The sequence below is a fragment of the Corvus cornix genome, chromosome 3 (assembly GCF_000738735.6).
Source record: "Corvus cornix cornix isolate S_Up_H32 chromosome 3, ASM73873v5, whole genome shotgun sequence".
Classification (NCBI taxonomy): Eukaryota; Metazoa; Chordata; class Aves; order Passeriformes; family Corvidae; genus Corvus; species Corvus cornix.
The window spans coordinates 24037279-24061705 of NC_047056.1; the positions used below are offsets into that span (position 1 = coordinate 24037279).

Consider the following 24427-nt stretch of genomic DNA (forward strand, 5'->3'; position numbering starts at 1 on the left):
TGCACAGTTAAAATAGGTATTGATTATTTTGATAAAGCACTGAGTTACTTCCCGTTTGCTGTGACTTCAATACCTTTAGAATATCCCAGTGGTAATTGAATCCCATTTATTGTCTCAAGTAGGACAGTCGTATCTTACATTTGGCATTTCCAACATGACGGTTGTCAGAGGGCTCAATGGATTCTGGCCATCTGCTTTTCCCGATGCATCCCTCGAAGTCAAAGAATGTGCTTCTGAATGGGAACAAGAAGTCTGTGAACTTGGACTGGGTGCTGGGCTCTTGCCTTGTGCCCTGGCTGAGACAGGAGCACAGCATGGGCGTCTGGCTCTGACGCTGCCAAGTTCCCTTGCCTCTCAGGGTCCTCATCAAAACAGCTTGAAGATATGCATCAGGGCAGAGAAAGCACTGCTGATTCTGCCAAAAGAGTCAAGCAGAGAGTTCTAGCAAAAGGAAAAAAAAAAGGCAAAGAAACAAAAAAGCCCATGTGGGAAATAGTGCAGCTAAGGCTGTCAGGAAACGTTATCCTGCTTCATCCCTCGCTCCTGTCTGTTCTGCACTGCTGCCCCGTGTCTCTTCCACTCTCACACCGGTGCCTGCGGTCCCGGGGTGAGCTGGTTCAGACATGCCCATCAGAGAGCCGGCTGCAGGACTGCAGAAGACTGACAGTTTTGCCAACAGTAATTTTGATTTTTAGGTATCATCACGGATTGTATTACTTTACTGCCTTGCTGCTTGCCCCTGCTGTTTTGGTGGGTTTCTGCCTAAATTTGTTAGCGAGTAGGAGAGGCATGACAGGTGGTGGGAGGGAAGCAGTGGGAGCAGGGGGTAGGTGGGACCAGGTGGCGCTGTGCGTAGCTGTCAGCTCTTAGGGTGACTCTGCTGTGTCGTGTCTAAGCTGGGAGATCTGCTAGGTTTAGATTTAGGAAGAGCCAGCCCTGACAGGCTGCCTGGGACTGGTGAGGTGTGCTCTTGGTGGATAGTTTTCCATGGCTTTTAGCAGCTGCATCGTTCTCCCTTCTGAGAAAGCTTCTGCTAGTTGAGCTTTGTAACAATAACTCATGGTAAACAAAGATATGGAAACATTCATCAGATTATATTTAAAAAATTGCTACAGCCTTTTCCAAGTTTGTCACTAGTGTATGATAACAACATGGAGGAAAGCATTTCAAAAGGGCTCTCTCTGTTATTGAGGTCTGTGGCAGAATAGTAACTCATAAAAAAAAGGAGAAGTCTCAACTTCTCATTTCAAACTGTGGTTTCTGTGCAGCTGTGCAGGATGCCCTGAAGGTTAGAAGGAGTCTTTACTGAAGGATTCTCTATGGTTGAAGATATTTTCACAGAGAAGTTAAAATCACTCTTGTCTTGAAAGTCTCAGGCAAGCAGAATAATTTAGGATTTTTTTTAAAAGATTGTTTGAGCCGTTGCATTTTGTTTTCAGAGAAATAGAAAGTAAAGGAGAGCTGGGATTACGAAGTGGAGACCAATGCTTTGCTCTTCTGATGTTGTTACTGGATGAAGAACTGGAGACATAATAAAAGAAGTTATTTTTTTATCATTTTGTGTAGTATCTACATTTTGTTCTGTCACTGTGTATGTATTGCTATTAACTGTGGTTTATATACTAACTGCTTACTGGAGGGGTGACGTGGAGGTAAGTTCATACCATTTTCCCCCACTTCTTGCCTTTATTGTGCAGAAGCTGTCTGTGTCAGGTGGGTTCTGAGGCAGCGTTATGAATGTGTGCTGCTTCTCAGCCCTGGAAGAGCCAGCAGTGCTTGTTGAACCTGTGGCTGTGCTAAAACCTGGTAAGTCTTCTCCAAAGCCCCTGGTGCGTGGGGGCAGAGCTGCTACAGGGCTCAGGCAGAGAGGATCTTGTGGTCACTGGTGCTGTGAGCCTGGAAAGCGTGTGTGCATCATGATTCATCTCTGGCTGGGCTTACTACCGAGAAAAATGAGTGTGTGGGGTATTTGTCATTTATTTGGGCTAGAATATTAGGTTTTATCGTTGCCGGTCTAGACTGCAGAAGTGGCCGTGGTGCTGCAACGCAATTGCTCATAGCAACAGTGAGCTCAGCCTAATTCACAGGGCTCTGCTCGTGGGATTGCTCTGTGCTATTGTCACTGTGCTGGTCTTCTTAAAAATAAAAACTTTGGCAGGACATCATTCTCCCCTGCCTGAAAAGGATGGCCTTGGCTGGTGCCAGGGGAGAGTAAACTCCAGCAGCAAGGAGGGAACAGGCTGTTTGCTTTAGAAACTTGGTGGTGGCGGCTCACCTTTTGCTGAAGAGATCTTTAGTTCATGTGCAGTGAGAAGGAACTCTTTGCTCTCTAGCCAGCTGAAAAGCAAAGGATTTTGTATTTAAAAAAACAGTCCTATTTTTGCACAGAGCAATTGGCAATATTTGCCTTCCTTGTTAGTAACACTCACTTTTACAAACAGCAACAAACACAGTAGTCTATTAGAACTCCTCTCCTAGAACTTCTCTTTCCTTTAGAAAGGCTTTTCGTGCTTGGGATCCTAACAATAATTTCTGGCCTTACAGTGTGTTTTTCTTACTCTCCAACTGAATACTTCTGATATGGCAGTAGAGTTATCTGACAGGATTGTCTCTTGCCTGAAGAACCTACTCTGAAAGGATTTTTTTCCTTCTATGCTTTATATCATAAAGTATGTAAGAGGGAAAAATTGATCAAGAATAGTGTTCCTAGAAATTCTCTGAAGCAGCATTTTGTTCTGTAAGCAGCGTTGTTATTAATCATGTTGTTAGTAAGTACAGGGTGATCTGCATGTCACTCCTTGCTCTTCAGAGTTGCTTCCCTTCCTGGTGTGGTTTGTATAAATTACTGAGGTTTATTTTCCCCTTCCCTCTTTAGGTTCTTGCTAAACCTAATCCTTAATGAATGTGATTGTAAGGCCAAGAATGTTGTTGCTGTTTTACCCACACATAATGTAATGGGAAGGGTGTTAGAGGATAATTAATTTTATAGCACATGGCATGTATGATGACAGTGCAATACTCAACACCAGCAGAGTGACTGCTCTTGCTGGTGTTGAGTATTTCTAGTAGGGACATTCTTCTGTTTAGGAGATGAAAATCACATCATAAACAACTTTTCATAAGCTTCACTGACTTTCTTTTCAAGGAATCTTCCTGCGGATACTTAGGAGCTCAGGTGGAAGGACTGCTCACCTCACTTTTCCTCTCTGTAAACAAGTGAGCATCAGCAGTTTAAAGAGGAATTACTTGCCTCTTTTTCTTCATCTGTTTGTTTAAATTGATGCAGAATTCTAGTTTTCTGGACTTTTCTTTCATTGAATGCTGAAGGATGGATAACTGGACACCACATGGTGATGTGCAGTTTTTTCTGAGAGTTTGAGTGCTCTTTAGGCAGTACACATGTGAGCATTCAGATTGCAAAAGCTTGTGTCCATGGAGCAGCTTGGAGTCTGAGCTGGTCGTTCAAAGAAAGTAGATGGGTGGTGCTCATGGAAGGGTGGGATGTGGAAAGCAGCACCATAATCATTAAAAGCCTGAGTTTATTGCTAAATCTTGGAACATACAAAAATTTTTTTCTCTTCTCGTTTTGCCTTTTTCTTTTCTTCCTCCTTCCTGCTCCCCTTCTTATTTTTAACTTCTTTTTTTTTGCTTTATGATATAAGCATTCACGCTACAAACCATCAGTGAGTGCTACAATATTCTTAAGCTTTCTGCCCTAAGACTTTTTACTGGGTTGAATAAACTACGGTTTTCTTAATTAGTTTTTTGATTGTTTTGCCTCTCAGTGGGTTGCCTCTTTTGCTCATCCTTAGCAGTTTCAGCCTAACTTGTTTACTAAATATAGCTGTGTCTTGTTGTTTAACTGCTGGTTTCTCGACCCCGTTCCCGACTCTAATGGCTGCACTGCTCTACTCTGCATGACAGTGCTGTTCATTGGGAAGGACAACTGTCTTTTAGCAATTGCTTGGAGAATCCAGTTTCTTTCTTTGGTTGGTGGTGTACACTGGCTTTCTGCCCCATCTGGTGATGTGGATTGCATGCTTTTGTAGCTTTTTAAGCAAGATATTTTTGAGTGCAAATCTCTCTTATTGTAGAAGTAGGCTTACTTTTTGTATTTAAATACCTCTTCTTAACTTTCTGGAGCTTCTTCTTGTTCTTGTGAGTGACTCTTATGCATAATAGAAATGCAGAGTGAGGGGCCAAGAGAGGGAGCAACAGCTATGCACTGTAAATGGGTATGATATCTGTTGGATATGATATATTTTGTACAATTACATGGAATTTCCAATGTTGCATTAAATTGAAGAAAAATACTCACTGCTGTCTGTCACCTGGTTCTCTCGTTTCACTGAAGCTCTACTTGTAGCTGTAAATGCAGTGCTCCAGCCTGGAGTTGGTTCCCATTTCTCTGGCCAGTTTCTCTGGACTTAGAAAATACAGCAGGGGAAGGCTGAAACCAAGGCTGGTTTATGTTTGATTGTATTTTGGATTTGTGTAAACAGTTTTAATGCATCAAGCTAAATTGGCAGGCTTTCATAATCCTCTGGGAAAATTGGGAGTTTGAAACCCAGCGGATAAATGAAAAAAAATGGTTCTAAGCCCCAGATTTGGCTCCCTAAAGGGATGCTGTAAATTAGTTAGCTCTAGAAATATGATTTAGTTAAAGTAAATGAAAATAGGTTTTCGTGGGAGCCTTATAATTTTAAAGACAAAAGACTTGGATTTCTTTATTCTGAGTTGAGACACAAAAGTGAGAAAATGGCTGTTGACAAGAAATTTATGTTTGCTGTCCAAACAAAGAGGTAATGATTTCACCACTTTTTATAGTTTTTAATGAAATGATGACATAAGGGTACTAGAAATTGTTTTAAAATGCTTAAATTCAGTCAGTGGCTGAGGTAAGCAAGCCTGCACATGCATAACTAATTTAACAGTCCCAAACATACATAAGATGAATGGTAGAACTTTTTGTTTCCTTATAGTTTACTATATATTTTTTTTTTCTCTTTTGAGAACAAAAGAAAAATGTTGCTTTTACATCAGAGTTCTGATGAGCTTTGTGCTCATCACTGTAGAAAAGAACAGCAGTAGGGTGGGCTTGAGTTTGCTTCCTTCCCCGTTATTCTTGGTCACAAGCAGACCATGCCATTTTCTTAAGGCGTTTCCTGCTGTGTGCATTGTATGGATCTTTCCTTCATTAGAACTCAAGATTTGAATTGGCAAGCTCTGTTAGAACATGGCAGAGTAGAGCTCAGTTTTACAAGTTCAGTTTTTGAGGAAGGATGCCACCTCCCCAGAGTAACTTTTTTTGTGTGTTTATTACATATATTACAGCAGCTCTGGCTTCTATTACCAATAGGCAGATTTTGGAGTGGCTTTGAAGTGTAGATGTAATCTGTCAGGTAGGGCACAACTGACCAAATTCCTTCCCAGGAGCAGTAGGTGTTGGGAGACCTAGTCACGTGGAATGGAAGGAGAAGGGTCGCTGTGAAAGGTTGTCTCGCACATCTCTGGTTTGGTGGAGCTGTGGTGAACTCACTCTTGGAGCGGGAGCAGTTCTGAGGTGATTGCTGCACACATCCATCTGGGAGCAGAGTCCACTTCAGATGTGTGAAAGTGCATTGCAACTGGTACAGTTTGGGAGTTGTTTGGATGCAGTTTGATTGAATGGAATTTCAGAAGAGCATTTCTAAAAATGTGCTTTTCGCTATTTCCAAAGAGAGGTGTGGAAAGGAGGAACCTCCAGCAGTAGGAACCATAAATTAAACTCTTTCAGCTGAAAGATTCAGAGACATGGCAATACTCGTGCCTGCATAGTATCACTTAGCTTCTTTAAACACGAGCTCTAACAAGGAGGTAATTACAACTTTGTTTAACTATGAAATTCTGCACTGAGCTGCTCTCTCCTCCTCTCCCAGCATGTGCTGTGCAAATGCCATCAGAGAGACCTGGCAGGAAATCAGTGGTTTCTGTGGCTGTGATGCTTGCTTTCTGAATTCTACATGTATCCATTAAAGCCATGAGGCAAGAGGGACAATAACAGGCAGTACAAACTCTGGGTTTTTTAAAAATAATTTTATTTTCTTTTTTATATTCTTTCATAGGATGAGCATGAAGCAGCACTGAGTCCATTTGCATGTCTATTTTCTAAGCGTTTAATGATGGCATTTTTCCGTGAAAATTATATGACATATTTAAGAAAAACATGTTGGCAGTGCTGATCTCCAGATCTGGGTTTTTTTCTGTATTTTCTATAATATGTGACTGTAGTATTTTCTGAAAGATGCTTGGAGGGATGAAGTGTTGGTTATAAACAAAGAGTTGGGTGATTTGAAATATTTTCAAAGGAGCTTTAAAAATATAAATTGCTTCTCTTCCTCTTATACATAGAGAAAAATGGGTATCAGATTCTTGGAAAACACTTTTTTTTTTTCCCTGAACACTTTATTGGGCTTGCTAGTTGTTCATTAGAAGTGATATTCCAGTATGGCACTATTCCTGTGTTGTTTGCTAGAGTAACTAATCTGAATTAGGAAGAAACAATTGCTGGCCCCCAAGTGCTGTAGAACTTTGGGTGGTGCATTTCCAAAGTCCACCCAGCATATTAGTCAGTAATGGTATTACGAACTGATATACATTTTTGATTCAACTGGAAAATTGTCAAAGTGTGGATAATTCCTGTGTGAAATTAACATCACGCTGCAAGCTTTTCCATGCTAGCTGGTTTAGGTGCAAAGAAAACAGATAGAAGCTGGCAATCTTCAAATTTGTAAACTCTGAAGTTTAGAACCACCCCAGCCAAGAACTAAAAAACAGTCCTACTTTATTCATGATGTGGACAAATATAGAGTAGAAGTTATTGTTTAATCACAGAATGGTTTGGCTTGGAAGGGACCTTAAAGATCATCTAGTTCCAACCCCCTGCCCTGAGCAGGGACACCTTCCATTTGACCAGGTGGCTCAAAGGCTCACCGGATGACAAATTTAATTCTGAAATAGGCTTCCATTTTTCATTTTTAGATGCCAAACCTTTAGATGTTAATAGTTGTTATCTATTTAAACTTTGGAGGAATTCAAGCTGTGGGCATCAGACTGGTGGTTGTTACCAATCTCTGATCTTAGTGTACTGCAGAATGGGTTATTATGGGTAAAATATTTTGGTGTGCATTAGCAAATACAGAAAACATTTGTTTGGAGGAAACTGATTTTGCTTTTTCATTGGCATAATTTGTCAGTGAGCTGGTGTGGTATTGTGTGGGACTCTAACCTGGCATCCTGCTTACTGAACTGGAGATGGGAGACCAGTTTTTCATTATATCATGTCATCTGAGTTTTGAAGAGATTTTTGATCATTCATTTTGTGTGTGTGTGCCAAGCTTGTGGCTCTGCTACAGGAATATTTGTATGTGCGTATAGTGTTCTGATGGTAGAGGAATATGAGGTTGGGAGAGCATTTAATTTGACTTTTAGTAGTCAAATGTCGGCGTGGTCATCCACCTCAGGAATGAAGAGTGTAAGCTGTTTACTACTGGGTTAAGGTATTTGAAGCATTGTCAGAGTGGAGATTTTACCTTGTTTCCTTCTCTGCCTATCAGGTCAGTTATTGCCTAGCTAAATAATACAGGTTTGCTTGTAGAGGTTCTTGCTAATATGCTTTTAATTATCTGCATTTACTTAATTATTATTTGCAGTAGACATTTCAATTTCCTGCTCCTATAGCTACAGCAGCTTGACCAGCCAAAGGGCTCTAACTTGGCTGCTGCTTTTTTCGCAACATTTGCTGTTTGTTTTCTACAGACCACAAAGGGATTTTTTTTTCAAAGCTATAGATAAAATGACAGGGAATTGCAGGAAAGTGAAAGAGAATTGACAAGAAAACTTGCATAGAGTATCTGCAGCTTGAGTTGTATTTGTCAGTTTGTGCAGATTTGTGTTTTGATAAGATCACTTACATCTGCCTTTCAGCCTTTAATTGAAGTTAATTTAAAACAGATAAAATTTGAATAGTCCTTATTTGAGTTTCCAGAACTAATTGGGAAATTTCCAGACTCTGGTGTCTGGGTGTATGTGTAATATATATATGTATATATATATGTATGTATGTGTATATATATAGTTGTACACCCACTGACATTCCCCCACCCGCTTTCCCAGTTTTATTTAAAGGAATCAAAGTCTGGCCTTTTTTAGTCCATAACTGAACGTGTCAGAGAATGCCATTACAGCTTGTACTGGAACTGGTGGTATATTACATTTTCAGCAGCATCTGCAACAGGTCTTTTTGACTTCTTCAAACACTGCACAAAATCATTACATAGTGCTCCTGTAATCTCCTTAAAGTGTAGATGCATTCTTCAGTTGAAACATTGTTATTATAGAATCACAGAATTGTTAAGGTTGGAAAAGAAAGCCCGCTGGGATCATTGAGTCCAGCTGTTAACCCACCACTAAACGGTGTCCCCAGGTGCCATTTCTAGGTGGTTTTTGAATACTTCCAGGGGTGTTGACTCCACCACTTCCCTGGGCAGTTGATTCCAATGCCTGACAGCTTTTTCAGTGAAGAAACTTTTCCCAATATCAAATCCAAACCTGTCCTGATGCAATTTCCTCTGTTGTATCGCTTGTTTCCCTGACCCCCGCCTTACATACAACATATCTGTTATGTAATACAGCCCTATCTGGACTTACTTTTGGATGTGTGATTAATGCACATTTTAGTTTCCTGTCAGTATTGCTGGATCTTGACTATCTTAGGCATTGCAGTATGTATTTTGGCTTTAAAAAACTTTAAGCTGTCAGTATTGCTGGATCTTGACTATCTTAGGCATTGCAGTATGTATTTTGGCTTTAAAAAACTTTAAGCTACCTTTGAAGTAGCTTTTTTTTTGGTCTATTGCCATGTTGCTATTTACAGAGTCTTTTGCATACAGCGTATGGGTTAAAACTCAAAATACCTTCAAAGTCAAACTAATTAGCAGGCAGAAGAAGATAGAAATCTTTACTAGAAAGAAGTGACTTGCCTAAGATGAACAAGAAGCTGCATTTTGGCAAACAGCTCTTCTACTGTCATGTGATCTTTGGGTATGTATTTTTGGAAGAGGAATGGGTAGGGTTGATGTCATCTAAGAGTTGCCTATTGACTCTTAACTCAAGTTTTCTTCATCAGCATAATTACTCTGGGATGTTACAAACCCTTGAGTCGCAGTACTGGCTTAACAGCCTCAGGTACCGGCTCCTGCCTTTGATCTGCGTCTTTCTTTGCTGCGAAATAGGGGTGCAGGAACAGCCATTTCCTAGTGATTCTCATCTGCCTCATCAGCCTTAATGTGTGTGTGTTAACATCCCCCCTTCTGTGTTGTGCACAGTTCATGTTGTATCCTATGTTCTCCTCCAAGATCCACGAAGAGCAGCTGCTTGGTGGCCTTGAGCCACGTGCTGCCTGTGGGCGCTGTCATGCTGGGGAGCAGAGCTGGATCCCCACTGGGATTTGGGGTAACCCCTCTGGATCAAGACCCTGGAGATGGGAACCATCTCTGCTTCTCTTTGCTAATTCTGCTGGAGATGTGGTCCTAAGTGATGTGTAGGGAAGCTGGGTGGTGTGACAGCAGAGACTTCCGTGTGGTTGCACAAAATAGGGCTAATGTTAATAATTACGTATCACGTATAGTTACGACTTTCTGTGAACAAGCAGCTTTGTAGCAGGGAAGGGAAAGGAAAATGTCTGCTCCTGGAAGAAAGGCCTCTAATTGGAGACTGCAGGAGCCGCCCTGGGGAACTCCCTGTGAGGTTTCACAGGGATGCTGACGAGCTGCAGCTGCTGGAGGGGTGCTCTGCAGAGCAAATGGTGTTTCTTTCTGTTGTGTTAGACTACTGTGACATGTGCTCCTCACTATGAATACCTAGATTGTCCAACATGATGTAATTTTGTAGTATTTACCATTGCCTCTCCAGTTTCTCTGTGGGTGACTTCTTGTGATTATTTGGGTTTTTTAAAAACTTCTACTCTATGTGTGTTATTATTTTCTGTTTTTCACTTTAAGTTTTTGCTGGAAAACTCTTGAGGTGGTGTACAACATACTTGCCATGTTCACCGTGCTTGTCATGGGCTACTTTATGTCATGTCACCCTTTTTCTAATCTGTGCTCTACTCAGATGCTGACTTCTAGTGGTTTCAGCATTATAGAAACAATTTTCTCTCTTGGAAACAGGTGTTAGAATAGGTTTTAGTAATTTATCTTTAGTGCTATGTGAACCATTCACATTCTCAAAATGGAAAACTCAATCACATTGATGTTCTGCTAACTTGCTGTGTTGCTGGGCCACTTCCAGGGATCTTGGAGCAGGAGGGTGCTGCTGCTGTTGCACTATACTGGCTGTTCAGTCCAACCAGGATCTGCTCAGTTCTCTTCTAACAAAAATTATCCTTCTTATTTAATAAGATAATGGCTGCCATATGGTCTTCTTCATTACCCTCTTCTCTTTGTCTAGTTTTTCATGTGTGCTTATGTACTAAAAGCATCAGGGGGACCACCTTCTATGCTAGTAAAACACTGAAAGTAGGTAAGTTTCTACTTCTTTTTAGGGATAGTTTATTTACTCCTAGTTTTATGAATTAAGAAAATGTTTTGTTGATATTTGTAAGATAGACTCCTAGAGTTCCTGAAGACTCATACATGTATGGGGTTGTTTTGCTATTTGTATTTTTGTGGTTATTTTTCTTTTGTTTGCAGAATGGTTAATGCATTTTAAGATAACCTACCATGGGAATAGGAAGCAACTTGTTTTTGCAAAACAGAGCTACACTGTTTTAACGTATAGCAAATAATCATAAAGGCATTTATATTAGAGTTTTTTATACTCTGAGATACATTCCACTTATTTGTTAATCGTTATGGTTTGATGGTTTTGTTTGACGTAAGTCATTTTTCCAAGGACTTTTATTGCAGCAATTACACACGTACAATATGGAACTTAGAAGGAAGTGCAGCATCAGATCACTGGAGATTCTCTGCTGTTTTTACAGCTAATTTTTATGTTTTGCGGTGTTAAAGTTAATGATTTCTTGCTGTGCACACTGTTTCACATGCATAGTGTATATTGTATCTGCTTTATTACTGGGAGTATTATTTTGAACTCACATGCGTCAATGTAATAAGTAGGAAACTTTGGTTTTGTAATTGAACACACAGTTGTATTTAGGTGCTTTCTAGTGCTGCCTCTTATTGATCTAGCAAGTGACTTGTAGCAGTGGTATAGAGCAGTTATTATTACCAAGAGGTATTGCAGCTCTTCTGTTACATACTGTGATCTTTTCATTGCCGTGTGTGGTGTTCTGCTCTCATTTTGCATTTCACTTTTCTACTCCCTTTTCTGCGTGTTGAACAGTTCAGCTACTTTCTGCCTACCATAAAAACCCCTCAGTTTTAGTTTTGAGGCATTAATTTGTAGTCCTTTAGTAGGTCAGTGTTCCTGTTTGTATAAAAACATTTCTGAAAGGGTCAGTAAGAGCAAACCAGATGGATTCAAGCTCGGGTGGTGTTTTCACTGCATTCCCTGCTTGGAGGAAGGACAATGCACTGCTGCCTTGGGGAGAGTGCTTTGCTCTGTGCATGTAAGCTCATCTGCATGGTACCTTGCTGTGCTGGGGGAAGAGCTGGACCCGTCTCATGGCTCGAACCATGTGGTGCATGAAGCTGTGTTGGAGGACTGGAGGGGGCTGCTGAGAGACAGCTCTGGCAGTAGAGGACAGCAGGCTCCTGAGTGTGACTCTACTGTCTTGGGAAGCAAAGAATTTTTTATTTAATTTTTTTTTTAGTCTGTTTTTATAACCCTTCTTCAGGTGAATACTGAGTACTGACTATATTTGAGGGCAGGAGGGTAAGAAAAACAAAAGGTGAGCACTTGAAGCCCAAACGATTTCTTGTATAAAATGTTTAGGATTAGCTGTGTGCCCATTAGCATGATAATGGGTATGTTTCTGCAGGAAATCAGCTGATTCCTGATCTGAGGTGCCAGGCTAGATGGTTTATCTCATGGTAACCACTTTCTCCAATGTCCAGGGGTGACAGCAGAAACTCTATTCTTTCAGTCATGTTGGAGAAGCCCTTTGAGGAGTTTTGAGTTGCTGAGCATTGTAGGCTCAGCTTTGCCCTCCCTGAGGAGCCCAGGGGCAGGAGGCTGCACCAGTGTCACGGCTGCCTTTGATTTTGATGGGTCACTGTTAGTGGCTCTGTGGGAGGTTACTGGGGGAATCCGTTTGTCACCGTGTCTCTGGAGGATGGAAGATGTGGGGAAGTGAGTGGGCAGATCGTGGTCTGAAAACTTGGTTTGGAAACTAAAGATAGCACTGTGCCTCTGCCCCTTTGAAGAGCTCTTGAATTGAGGGCAATGAAATTAAAGAAGGTGCCTGGCTGGTGTGTGCTGCCCGGTATGGCCAGCCTGTGGTCCAGTTCCCCTTTGCAAAGACTTGTCTGTCTCTGTTGTGGAGCTCCTGTCTGCCAGCATTGTGGGTGGAGGTGGTTCACTGCCCACCCCAGAGGTGAAAATACCTCCTTGATGCGTGGCTGCAGGACAGATGCTATGAGGGAGGAAAAACAACTTGGTGTGGTAGTAGAGCAGTTGGGGAGACAGTTGGATGCCGTTGAACATCCCAGTACTTTACAAATCCCAGCAGCTTTCTTCTCCCTCTGCTGCTTTTCCTCCAATTCTTCCTGTCCTTCTCCTGCCATCCTCAGAAAGGGTGTATGAAAAGACAGAATGGATTTTCCTTTTCAAAGCCTTCTGAGAAACCCTAATGTTACGCATCCACCTGTGTCATTGTGTCTTCTCAAAAATCAAACATAAACAAACATAGTACTGTTTATTAACCAAACTAACCCCAAACTTGAAACCGGCTAATGATATAATTATCCCATTTAATTATCATTATTTGTCTTGCTGTCCTTATTAAGGCAGTTATGCATATGTTCCAGATGAGAAAATGTGATTTAATTTCATTTTACTGTTGCTATACGCTAAATGAAAAAATAAGCCAACCTAATTCCCTTAGAATATATATTTTATGGAAATATCTGAAATTAAGAAGTCAATAATTTTAACTTAATACTTCTTTTATAAGACCTGATTTTGAGCTTCATATTCTAAAGCTAGTGTGTTGTGGAGCAGCTAATCATACGAAAGGCAAATAAGTATCAGATTACAACACTTTTCTACGTTAAAAATATGACCATATGTGCCTCTGAATAATTCCAGATGGAAGGCTGCTGGTTTGTAATTTGTTGGTTTATATTACATTTCTTCAGAATTCTTTGCTTCTTTTTTTTCTTTTGTTGTTGTTGAGAACATAGGTTGTGAATCCAGAGATATATTACAAGCAGAAAAAAATAAAGAGTGCAAAATAGTAGTTTGTCAGCAGAGTTTTAGGTTGGACATTATGAAAAACTTCGTCACAGAAAGGGTTGTAAAGCATTGGAGTAGTCTGGCCAGGGAAGTGGTGGAGTCACCATCCCTGGAAGTGTTTGACAAAACAATATGGCACTTGAGGACATGGTTTAGTGGTGAACGTGGTGGAGGGTTGATGGTCATACTTGGTGATCTTAAAGGTCATTTCCAACCCTAATGATTCTATTCCACTTGCTAGGTGTGTAAATCCCGTTCCCCAACATTTTGATTGCGTACCTGAGCTAACAGGGATGTCAGGTTTGGAATGGTCATACAGGCTTTTTCAGACACTCTTATGTAGTCCCTAAGTGATCACATTTTAGAGTACAATTCTTGTTTAATATGTATTTTAAGAAGCATATTCAGATGCTTATTGAGAGAGTTCCCAGAATGAATGTGAAGCCTTTCAAATAAAAAGGGAAAAGCTTGAGAAAGTTACAGACCTCCAAAAACATGCAAACAATATTATAATGGAAGTGGTTTTGCAACCTTGCCTCTGTTTGCCAGCAATAGTGCAGCATGCAACTCCTTTTGAAAGAAACATACTCTTGTGAGCTTGTCGGCTTACTCTTTCATGAGTCCCCTTTTAAAACAGCCTTGTTTTACGAAAAGAACCTTAGAAATAAACATTACCTTGGTTCATGTTGTCAAAGGCAGTGGTTAAATATTTTGTCTCAGTAATTGCAACTGCACTTTCATGGTAAGATGAGAAAAATGTAATTCTAGGTTCTAGTTAATGAAGTTGTAATTGTTCCTGTATGGGAGGTCACCTGGGACTCCCTTGCTTCAGGAGTGGGTTGTAGTAATCCTCTTACCCTCTTGCCCTGGGGAACTTGAGCATTCTTGATCCCCATGTAGAATGCCTGAATCGTGTTTCTGGTCCTTATTTGTCCTTGCTTGCTTACTCTTTATGATAGAGCACTAGGATGTCCCAAGTTCATTCAGGATGATCATTTCAGTTCTTACTATGTGTGTCTATTTATAGTGTTTTCCTTGGATCTTTTTATATACTAATTTCTCACACAGTTTTATAACTTTTTATAAAGGTATTTTATAAGTCTCTGTTGTAGGAAATAATAACTGTGTACTATGTGTACCCATGTCAATAGATTAATTATGATTAATTTAACTCAAAACATTACATGGGGTCCATGTGCAATGTGTTAATAACACAGATGATGAGCTTGGCATAAAAAGTGCCTGTTCGAGTTGTTTTCTCATCTACATCCTCCCTTGTTTTATTTCTGCTGCCACGATCAAATTCCAGGGCTTTGAGAAAGGCTATGTACTGTATTTGCTTCATGTCAGAGGAAGGTGCGGGATTTGGTTTTGGCCATGACAATCACAAAGAATATAGTGAAACTTATTTCTGTGTCTGGAAACTTTATCCTTCTTTTGCTATTAGTTGGGGCTAAATATTGATGAAATTACTGATTAGTCAGGAGTCACGTGAAATACAAAATGCTTCAGGGCCTCGTGGTTTTAAGCCTTTAGAAGCTTGCCCCAAGGCCTTTCAATGGGCCATATAATTAAAGAGGTTCTTCATGTGCTTTGCTGAGGTATTAACTGTTTGTGTCTGCAAAATGGGGGTTTTCTTTTTGTAATGAGGGAAAAGTGATATGTCCTTTTTACAATGAGTGTAAGTGTAATTTTTTAAAAAATCGGATCAGTTTCAATGATGTTACAAGTATGTGCAACTCAAGAGAAACCATCTTGGTTTCTCAAGAAGCATCATCTTTGCTGAAAAGTGCAACCCAAGTAAAATAGTTTCTGGAGTACAGGACCTACTGTACAGTGCTATTTCTGAAATACTGCTAGGAAAGAGGCCAGGATTGGAAGGGGAGCAAAATTTAGCAGGATGGAGGACTGGGATTGCTAATGGTAAGCTTTTTCTCATGCTTGTGACTGTACCATTTTTATGCAGGAGTCTTTTAAAGAGGGATATTGTGATATTTCTCCTAGGCTCAAGTACTTCTGTGGTCATCTTTATCTGTGGTTTAGGCTTTTTTTGGTTCAAATTTTATATTTTAAAGGGTTTTACCACTTTTCTATGAAACCTTTACCCTGGTCCTTTAGCATTTTAGATGAAAACAGTCCTTTGCAGCTAGAAATTCCCATTAACTGGCTTGTTTCTCACACAGAGTAAGTTTAAACATATTCACAAGCCTTTGTGTATAAGGAGGAGGGTATTTCCTTGCAATTGGTTTGAGCAAACAGGGGAATGAATGAGCTTGTGCAATATCAGGCTTGTTTGCTCAGTTGCTGTTATAACAATCCCCTCAGAAATGCTGCTTTATAAATGGCACCCTACCTGCTGTTAATTATTTTTAACTCTAGAATGAATTTTATTTGGTGAGTGTTTAACCTGGAAAACTTGCCTAGACATGTGAGGCTCATTAGCGGGCATGGTGTGGTGTTCTTTGCTTGCTTTTTTTTAGTTTTACATCACTGATGTAGCAGCAGTGAGGCACCATCTGGCATTTTTTAAGGTTTGTGATCATTCCTCTGCATCAGGGTTGCAGGAGGACACTGTCACCACACCCACCAACAGTTCCCTCTTCTCTGGGGACTCCTTTTCCTGGTATTTCCTATGGTGCCTGTGAGATTCAGCTGTTCAGAAGCATTTGTTTCACTTGTTCTACGAGGTGATCAGATTTTGCTTGGGAGTCAGAAGCCCATGAGGAAAAACCACTGCAAGCTGGCAAAGCCTGCCCACCTGTGCCCTTGCAAGGGATGGAAGGCTGGGTGTGTGTGTGTGAGATCTTGGAGTTAATTACTACAGAAACCGTGTTTTGGAGCAGAAATGCGTAGATCACTCAGTTATGTCAGCAGCAATTTTCTGTGTAGAGCACGAGGAGCATGGTGTGGGGTGGGAGCATAATTGTCTTAAAACATGGCTGAATTGGTTATGTTCAGTCTTTCAGCAGGAATTGCCTTTGAGTAGAAATCAGTCATGAATAGCACAGGCCCATATGGAAGTCATTTGCTGCAAGTATGAAGATTTAAGATTTGAAAAAAGAGGGTTATCCCCCAGCATATCCTTTCACACAGGCTAATGTTGTTTTCTCAGGTGAAATGTGGGCTAGCAGAAGACAGGAGACAGCATTACGTCTTGAAGTAAACACATAAACCTTTAATTAAAACAGAAGTTGTGGGGAGGACAGGATGCCTTAGGAGCAGAGGCGATTGCAATAACCAAAATGTGTTGAAAGATAAGGTGATGCATTGCATACAAATCTAGAGTATTGTTGAATGTTAAAACTCTGTGATACAGTTTCTTCATAGAGAAGTTCCTCCGCATTACTCAAAAAACATGCTATGGCTTTTGGCGTGGATATGTTTATAAATGGATACTTTTTGGTCTCAAAGGCACCTTTTGATCACTTTGGTGTTTCTGTATGGGTATGTTTGAAATTTTTAGTGCGAGATGAGTGAAGAAGAAAATGGTAGGCACGTTCTTGGTTCTGCAAATGTTGCTGGTCCCTAGTAAAACTGCTAACGAGGAGTTGTAACTGTTTAAGAATTACCTGTACAGGTGTTCTCTGGTTAAAATGTGTAAATATAAACGTTTCGGGTTTATGTTTCTGTGACTGGATAGATAGTGGCTTCTCCAGCTCTTTTTGGTGGTCTAATCTGCTTGCCTTAGTTGTCCAAATAAGCACATCTAAAGCGACCTGGAGACAACTGGGGGTCAAAAAAGTGCAATTGGACAATTAAGTTTTCTTGATATTTTTAGTAGATGTGTTTAAACCTCTTACTTATGTAACCTTCCTAGTTTAATGAAAAGTGGTACCAATATTAGATGCAACTGCATACTTTCTTCAAATGTCTGAGTGGTTATTCAGTTTTTCTCTATTTTATAAATGAATTAACCAGATGTACCAGTTTGAATCCTGTATTTCTGATGCTACACTATCTTGAGTCATGAAGTCTCATTTGCTCAGGCTGCATTTTTGTAAATGACACTTGACAAGCCAGCAGACAGGAATTTGGAAACTTAGTGTTGGCATCTTTAGTAACTGATCACATTCTGCCACACATGCCCTCACAAAGGGTTTTTTGGTATGGGGTTTTTGTTTCCTCCCCTTACATCTGTTCATACAGGGCTCACTCTTTGCTTGTTGGCTGATTGGCAGACCCACGTTAGTTGAATTATTTTTGTGTTGTATTTCTTTGCCATCAGGGAGCTAACAAAAGCTGTTGGAGTGGATGTGTATTTGCACCTAGTGTAGCTATTGGTGTAGGTGGCTTTGCTTTGCAGCAGTGTGATGCATACTCAGAGTGGTAATTTGCAGCTTGGCAGGTGAGGAGTTCAGCATTTAGCATCTTTGCCATGTTTTTGCCAGCATTCCTGCAGTACCTATTCAACACATTTGAATGTACTCCGTTCATCAGAAGCCTTCTGGAGACTTAATGTTTGGGCCAGCAAAGCAGGGAATCTTCTACTGAAATAATTTTCCCCTTCTGTTCCATTCTCTTTATGATTTTTTTTTCTTCTTTTCACAAGTTTGCTTGTAGAAATTGCACTCAGTTCAAGAACTATTTGTACAGCTCATGCAGAAACTCTTTCAATACAGGCTATGTTTTCCAAATGTTCAGAATGCTCTTAGCAATGGTTGAGTGTCTGCAAGGCGTCTCAACCTCTCTTCTTTAATTACATATTAATGCATAAATTCTCCAGTATTTTAACTTCCAAAGTTATTTTCACCCAAGTCCATTCACCTCAGTCTTCTTGATTTGCTTGGGGGCTGGTTTGTAAATGCCCACAACTTTAAGCAATATGGAGTGAGGTGTAGTGCTGGATGGGCCTGTTTTCTTTTGTCTCCCTTCGTTCTTCCCCACAGGCCATCAGTGAAAACTAAATTCTTCAAAATAGTAGTTTTCAAATGAAAATAGACTTCTCAGTGAGTAGATGAGAGATGTTTTTGTGACTACAGGAAGAAGGAAGATCAATGTGTGTGTAAGAGACAGCTTTTTAATGGCTTTTATCTTGCTGTTGGATTCTACTTTTCACCAGTGTAGGGTCTTCTTGTTCCACCTAAATTATGGCCAGGTTCCAGCCTTCATAGTAAATTTCAGTTAGATTTCTAAAGCTATCTTAAACTTTAGACACACAGTATCTTAATTATTTTTATTAGCAAAAAGTAATTTTTACTTCTGTATTCTATGTGTGTAGAGTGGACTGGTTTCATATTCTTCAGAGAGATGGTAAATTCTGTCAGCTTCTGGCTTTAACTATCAGATATTGAAACAAGTAATCCCTTACCCTGTTCTTAACAGACTCTGTCGGGAGGACTGTCCATCCGCGTAAATCAAAGTTATCACATCAGATTCTACTTGAGTTTTTTCAACATATGCAACCAAAGCACAGCAGGCCAGATCCCCTCTTCTCGATGGGGTTCTTATCAGCTGGGATTAATATCAGCTGAATTTCTGGCCCAGCATGTCCAGTGGTCTCAATTCCCAAACACAGCCATACTGGCTCTGCGAGACGCCAGTGCCACATTTATATTGAAGGGGAGCTTGTTGTATCAGCTGTGTTACAGAAAATCTGTTTTCCCTGGGCTGTTTGTTACAGACTGTTCACTGTGCCTTTGGCTGGCTATCAGATGCTTCTGTTTAAACAAACAAATTTCTTCTCCTAGTTTTCCTCAAGATGTCCTGCAGAGAAGTACCTCTGACTGAGACAAAATGAGTGATACATATGTATTTAATAAGTGACATCAGAATTTGCTCAAACACATCAATAAAGCAGTCATTGAATTGTGACTTCAGAGTAGGTTCTAGTGGCAGTAAAACAGCAACTGGAATCTCTAAAAATTTCCATTTGCAATACACTTACCTTTTGTCCCAGATGCTTTTTCCCCTTCGAGCCAGATCAGTGCTACCAGCATTTGTGTTACCTGTGGTGTTGCTCAAAGGTGAGCCACAGGAAGGGATGATCTGCCATATTTAAGGTAGAAGTCCTTATGTACAGATATGTCAAAGCAACTGTGTTTGCTTTTCTGGATTTTTTTTTTTCCCCTTTTTCCCCCCCTTTCCCATGAGTTTTGACACAGCATTTTGGAGCATCTGCTGACAAGGGTATGTCAAAAGAGTGTAGAGTAGTATCTTCTATTCTTGCATTTTGGCTGGCAATGTGTTTTGGCTTGCTGGTTTATTACATTTGTAATCCTATACCATGCATACTGTCCTAGAATAGATCATAGAATTACTGAAAAATGTAGGTTGGAACCACTGGAGGTCATCTGGTCCAACACCCTCCAGCTCCAGCAGTGATGGCTTCAAAGACACTGTTACTCTGGGTCTTGCTCCAGTTGAGTATTGAATATCTAGAAGAAACTAAAGGTTACAACTTTACCTAGCTACAAAGAAAAAAAACCGGATTGAGGGTGTTTAAAAGCTGAAACAGGTGGCTGAGTTGGAGTTTCCTTTGTTGCCCCTTCCTTTTACACCTCTGAAGAGAGTTTGATGCACTTTTTTCCTGTAGTCCCTGCTCCCCACTGTAGTGAAGAATTATATGGGATCCTGCTTTGACTTTTCTCACAGCCTCTGGTCTTGCATGATGTGCTGCAGCCTCCTTACCATTGACTCTCCAGCTGGGCAATCTCTGTACTGGGAGATACCAAACTGGACATGTGCCTAGCTGCCACCCAGATGGGAATAATAATTTCTGCCAGCATGTTGGCTGCAATCCTGCTCAGACAGCCCAGTGTGTGGGCGGCCCTGGCTGCTGCAAGGGTCCCCTGCTGACCCCTCCCAGTTCATTTACATGGATCTTCAGCTTCTTTGTGCTGGTGCCAGCCTGCACTCCTGTGGGCTTGCATCTGCATTGGGATTTTCCTGCTCTGCTGCATCTGTGTTTGTTTTTGCTGAATATTGTGAGACTTCTGTCAAACCAGTTTTCTAGTTTGTCCTGATGCTGAGGAGGAGCAGCAGCCCTACGCCCCAACATTTCAGTCCTCCCCAAGGTTGATGTCATGGATTCATAGAATTGTTTAGGTAGGATAAGACCTCTAAGGTTGAGTCCAACCATAGATCCAGCACTGCTGGGTCCACTCCTAGACCATGTCCCTTAGTGACACGTCTACATGGCATTTAAATACCTCCAGGGTTGGTGACTCAACCCAGAAGTTATTTATGCAGTGTGTGACCTGAATTTTTCCCTTAAACTGCATTGGGAGTGGGGTATTGATTTCTCCTAAATAGGATGAGGGTGTGTCCATCCCCTTGACCAGATGAAGCAGTATTGACCTGGGTACTGACCCATGAGGGGCACCACTTGGGATCAGCTGCCAGTAGGACCATTATACCACAACCACTCCATTTGGAGCCTGATGACCCAGCCAGTGTTTCATCCTATGTCTAAAAATAATCACACATCTTCTTCTCTCACCCAATCCTTACATTTGAGCAATGCAGATTTAATAAACAGATTAGTGGAAAGCTTTACAGTGGAATGGAAATTGTTAATATTGTAGACTTCTAAAAATGCATTACTGCATTTAAGAAGGAATTGGGAGTTGTTTGTGGAAAGCCAACAGTCCAGCAGAGGAATATTTTTGTGTTCAACCAGTATAGATTTGTGAAAGTAGTACATTCAAAGTGATTTGAACTGAAAAGAAACTAAAGGGAGAATTGCAATTGGTTTTTTCAGTACTAATTTACATTGTTTAAGCTTTATTGCACTGGCTTTTTGTGGAGGCCCTGTATAGGAAAAGCAGTTGAAGAAGAGGGATTTTAAGGAGAATGCACGACAGTAAAACCACAAAGTATCAGGAGGGTTCAGCATATTGGAACTATTTTTAGATCATTTTTACTTTAAACTCACTGAAGTTTTAAAATTGTTAAATGTACGACTTTTTTCTTTCTCTCTTTTTTGTTTTCTTTACACTTTGTGAGACTCTCTTCTCGATGTGATGGCAGATTATTGTTTGTTATTCAGAATTTGTTTTGTAAACTGTTCTTCCTCTGAAAATGAGCTTGTGTTTGGCTTGGATAAGCCCAAGGTCTATAAGCACAACCGTCCTGAAACACTTGGGCTCATCCGAGCTGTGAGATCCAGCTCTGGGCAGGGTTTGCTGGAGACTGGGGCAGGGGTCCTGTTTTACAGGGCAGTGAGACAACTTGAGTGAGTGTTGGGGAGTCACAGCTGAACACCATGGAGCTGTGAACTTGCTAGGGGGAAAACGGGGATGGGAGAGCGTGTTTCCAGCTCGGGAACAAGGGATGGCTGAGCTTCGGGGAGGATTTCCCGCTGTGTAAGCGTGAGGAATGGAATGGCAAATAGGGGAGAATGCTGTGTGGGCAGAAGCAGGGCTTCCAGTTTTGCACAGCAGCTTAAGGCAGAAATACTTCAGTCCAACACTCCCGTCTTAAGGGAGGATTAGTATCATAGTCCTGTGTTGTGGTGATTGCACAGATTTTTGTACCTCTTTTCCTGCTCTTCCTCCCCAACACCTCCCTCTCCACCCCCTTCCCCTCCTTGTCAAGCTCACCCAGTGCCCACCACAATCTGCTGCATTGACAGACGGGTGTTCAAACAGGTATACTGTATTTAAAATATATACCCATAGCTCTGCATTAGCCAGGTGAACCTTACATCGTGCCTTAGTGCATTAATTTTGCTAATCTCACTCCATTATTACTTACATGTTCTTTCCTTTTCTTGTTTGTTTTGAACTTGAGAAGGTTTGCACAACCAAAGGTGCGTTTGCTTGCCCTTTAATTAAGCCAAACAGCTTTGATTTTCAAAAAATACCTGAGTATGTTGACTTTGCTAGTGGACAAGTGTTTGGTAGGTGACTTAAATTCCACACAATCAATGGAAAGAAAAGTGTCTTCTGTGAGGCACCTTGATGAATGAACATACATTTTCAGTATGCCATAAATGTAATGGTCAGAACATCACCTGCAAAGAAAAATTTGGTGGCAGAGATCAGAACTAGTGTGCTGGAAATTAGCAAAAAATTGTACTTGAAAATCTGCATGTGATTGTTTTTTTCTTGAGTGTTGCTACAATGTTTTTGAAGGTTATAAAGAGCTGTGGAACACTTTTTTCCAAATAGCCTTTTTTTTTTTTTTTTTTTTTTTTTTTTTTTTTTTGTGTAAGGAAAATAAAAACCTAAAAATTATTGGAATGAATGTGGAAAAAATTCCAGATATGAATTTATACAGCTGTGCATGGTACTAGAGACATTGACTTGTCAAATGTAAAAAAATATAAATGCAAGTGGAGGTGCATTGACCTTTTATTCTTAAACACTCAAGTTTGCTGGAAGCACAGAAAATAATGATCAGTTGCTTAAGGTGCTGGATGTATAGGTGCTGGATCAATTGTTTAAGGTGCGGGATTGATGCCAGCAGGAGCATTTACAATAAAAAGAACACCTTCAGTTCTGAGTAGAAGCCTGTTCACCATACCTTGAGGAGCAGTGATGCTTCTGAAAATAATCTGCTGTCAAATACAGGGAAAAAGTGACAGCTGTCAACTTGCAATCTAGTTTAACCTAAAGGAAGATGTTTATCTTTTTAAAACTTTTTCCATCGTTGACAGTGGAAAGTGGGTGGGTTTTGCGCTTTTTTGTTGTTGTTGTTTTTTGTTGTTTGGTTTTATTCTTTATTTTGTTTCTTTTTGGGTTTTGGTGCTTTTGGGAGGGGCTTTTTTTTTTTTTCCCCGCTTTCTGTACATGTTGCCTGAAACTCACCTTGCAGTAGTTGAATATGGAATTGAGCAGCAAGGTGTATCTGCTGGAAGGAGCTGCAAGCTCACCTTAAACTGTTGTTTCAGTGAGAGAGGACTTTGGTGTTGGGGAAAATTGGGGCAGGGTTTTGAGAGGGAAAAGCTTGCACGGAGTTGGGAATTTCCCTTATGATGCCCCAGGGACAAATCATGTGTTCTGTTTTCGCTGTACATAATCATTGGAAATCTTGGTCTTTGTGGTGACCTAGTAAAGATCAAGTGCAATCTTTGAGTTTCTGACACAAGTCAGTAACTTTAGGTTGGAGGAAACCACTAACCTTTAGGTAGTTCTGAAGTTCATCTGTGCCCCTGGGTACAACCTTAGATTTGCAGTTAAAAAAGTGCTTCAAACATGTTAGTCTGTCAGTCTGAGTGAAATTTAAAAATCAAATAACTTTTGAGAATATAATTGCTATTATAATAATTATTAGTCACCTGGTCATTACTGTGCAGCTGCATCAGTTTGAGGAACACTCATATCGAGCTTTTGGTTAATTTGTCTTTTGTGCTGTTAGAAATAAGCACAAAAAGCTTGTGATAAAAATTTGATCCTGGTCTATGGGTTTGTTAGATGGAGTTGGTGGGGTTGAGTAGAGACAAAGCAATTCAGCTTCAGTCCCTGAGATTCATCCAACTGGCATTGCAGTCACTGTGCATTTACCACAGAGCAAAAGAGAAACACAGAAATTCCCACTACTTTCCTCAGTGTTTTTAAGTGCTAACTGAAGTTTGAACGTTTGTGTGACTACATATAAATAAAGGTCAGACTGCAAGTAATGCTTTGTAGCATCAGAACTGAAGAGCTGGAAATCTTCCCGTGCTATGCTGGCATTTTTTCCACCATTGTCTCTTGCTCTACTCCATCCCTCTGCTCCTCTGGCTTGGCTGCTGAATCTTTTTGTTTCCCCAGGTGCAGGCAGGTACTTAAAACAAGCTCCTGGCAGGGACTAGCAGCTTCTTCCTCTTTGTTGGCGAGATTTGGTGAGATCATGTGGGCACTTGCTCCAGAAGCTGGGAAATTGTGTTGCAGTCTGTTCCAGTTAGGTTTTTGTGAGTAATTGCAAGCTTCCCTTACCTGTATTGTCTTAAGGTTTCTATTGTTAATTGATTTGGTTGCATGAAGCTGTGATAAGCCTTACCATTTTTACTTCCAGTTAAATATTTATAAAATGTGAATTTCACTGTATGTGGCTTGAAAGTCAGATGGAGAGCCTCTGAGTGTATTTGTTTAATTGTCTGTAGCCA

The 24427-nt window shown here is 40.6% G+C and overlaps 1 protein-coding gene and 1 long non-coding RNA gene across 3 annotated transcripts in view; both read left to right on the forward strand.

Moving 5' to 3' along the window:
• The window catches only part of EML4 (EMAP like 4), a 149301-nt gene that overhangs the window by 2880 nt on the left and 121994 nt on the right, over positions 1-24427 (forward strand). The gene's annotated exons all lie outside the window — the stretch shown is intronic.
• LOC109143805 lies at positions 521-1553 on the forward strand. 2 transcript variants are annotated; one of them, XR_002044172.1, is made up of 2 exons: positions 521-750; positions 1440-1553. It is a non-coding gene; the product is annotated as an uncharacterized LOC109143805 (long non-coding RNA). The 2 variants fall into 2 exon arrangements; XR_002044171.1 differs by having other exon boundaries at positions 521-695.